Raw genomic sequence first — 2,345 nt, 5'->3', positions numbered from 1 at the left:
TACCCACTATCAAGATTAAGATAAATCAGAACTAATTGGTCACCTCCTGATCCTCCAACCTAAACAGAGCAGAAGAAGGGAAAGGAAGGGGGATAAAATACTCCTGAGAAGATCTGTACCCTAGGAATATATGGCAGATTTGTACCCTAGGAATATATAGCATAGATAGTCAAAGAATTTGGCTTGATGTGATCCCCAACTTGTACAGCCCCCAAAGCACAGCCAAAAGAAGGAAAGTACACTTATTACAAGCCTTGGAGAATCTCCACAAACAATTGTTCTTGATTTAATAAAGTTTTATTTTTCAAAATGTATAGTTGGTGGGACCTGTTTATAGATCTTCACCAGCAGTCGAGGCATCTCCACTCTTGGTGTTTCTGGTATAAGTTAGTTTGAGCTCTGTGCTTTGAAACCAGTTTTAAAAGTCCTTTACTAAGGAGCTCCGGAAGGGCTGCCCTGGCCAAGGAACTACAAATCTTGTTTCTCAGAGACCACAGCTGCAGTTTTAAGCTTGCAGTTGGGAACTTCCTTATAGAGTCTGTCATTCGTTGCTCTGTCAAACAAATTGAGGTTATTGAGCTTATCCCAAAATTTGCCTTTGGACCACCTCTTCTTTTTGGCCTTGCCAAGTTTGCTCCCTGGGTCTTTGTCTTTCTTAGCTAGCTTTCTGGCATCTTTATTCTTCTTGTCATCCTTGAGTCTCATAGTGAAGCTTAGAGAGCGCTGCTGCCACTGCTGCCTTGCTAAGACATTGGACCCAAAGTCCACAAATAGTTTTTTTTTTTTAATTTATTTATTTTAATTGGAAGCTAATTACTTTACAATATTGTATTGGTTTTGCCATACATCAACATGAATCCACCATGGGTGTACATGTGTTCCCAAATCTGAACCCCCCTCCCACCTCCCTCCCCATACCATCCCTCTGGGTCATCCCAGTGCACCAGCCCCAAGCATCCTGTATCCTGCATCGGACCTGGACTGGTGATTCGTTTCTTATATGATATTATACATGTTTCAATGCCATTCTCCCAAATCATCCCACCCTCTCCCTCTCCCACAGAGTCCAAAAGACTGTTCTATACATCTTTGTCTTTTTTGCTGTCTCACATACAGGGTTATCATTACCATCTTTCTAAATTCCATATATATGTGTTAGTATAGGGCTTCCCTTTATGGGGTCACACAGGGTCGGACATGACTGAAGCGACTTAGCAGTAGTATACTGTATTGGTGTTTTTCTTTCTGGCTTATTTCACTCTGTATAATAGGCTCCAGTTTCATCCACCTCATTAGAACTGATTCAAATGTATTCTTTTTAATGGCTGAGTAATACTCTATTGTGTATATGTACCACAGCTTTCTTATCCATTTATCTGCTGATGGACATCTAGGTTGCTTCCATGTCCTGGCTATGATAAACAGTGCTGCGATGAACATTGGGGTACACATGTCTCTTTCAATTCTGGTTTCCTCGGTGTGTATGCCCAGGAGTGGGATTGCTGGGTTATAAACAAATGGGACCTAATTAAAATTAAAAGCTTCTGCACAACAAAGGAAACTATAAGCAAGGTGAAAAGACAGCCTTCAGAATGGGAGAAAATAATAGCAAATGAAGCAACTGACAAACAACTAATCTCAAAAATATACAAGCAACTCCTGCAGCTCAATTCCAGAAAAATAAATGACCCAATCAAAAAATGGGCCAGTCCAGGTTCGATGCACGATACTGGATGCTTGGGGCTGGTGCACTGGGACGACCCAGAGGGATGGAATGGGGAGGGAGGAGGGAGGAGGGTTCAGGATGGGGAACACATGTATACCTGTGGCGGATTCATTTTGATATTTGGCAAAACTAATACAATTATGTAAAGTTTAAAAATAAAATAAAATTAAAAAAAAATGGGCCAAAGGACTAAATAGACATTTCTCCAAAGAAGACATGCAGATGGCTAACAAACACATGAAAAGATGCTCAACATCACTCATTATCAGAGAAATGCAAATCAAAACCACAATGAGGTACCATTTCACGCCAGTCAGAATGGCTGCAATCCAAAAGTCTACAAGCAATAAATGCTGGAAAGGGTGTGGAGAAAAGGGAACCCTCTTACACTGTTGGTGGGAATGCAAACTAGGACAGCCACTATGGATAACAGTGTGGAGATTCCTTAAAAAACTGGAAATAGAACTGCCTTATGACACAGTTTTTTAAGGGCGATAACTGGTAAAACAGTTGAAGATAATCAGACACATAGGAAATTTTTTTAAAAAGAGACATGGACAACATAAATTATATTAATTGGTAACTTTGATAAATATTATTACTAAATCTGACTAATTCA

The 2,345-nt window shown here is 40.0% G+C and overlaps 1 pseudogene; it reads right to left on the bottom strand.

Moving 5' to 3' along the window:
* Nucleotides 1-331: 331 nt before the first annotated feature.
* On the bottom strand, nucleotides 332-705 carry LOC129640030 (40S ribosomal protein S25-like; annotated as a pseudogene).
* Nucleotides 706-2,345: the final 1,640 nt, after the last annotated feature.

The sequence above is a fragment of the Bubalus kerabau genome, chromosome X, assembly GCF_029407905.1.
Source record: "Bubalus kerabau isolate K-KA32 ecotype Philippines breed swamp buffalo chromosome X, PCC_UOA_SB_1v2, whole genome shotgun sequence".
Taxonomy (NCBI): Eukaryota; Metazoa; Chordata; class Mammalia; order Artiodactyla; family Bovidae; genus Bubalus; species Bubalus kerabau.
This window is presented reverse-complemented; position numbering and strand designations above follow the sequence as displayed.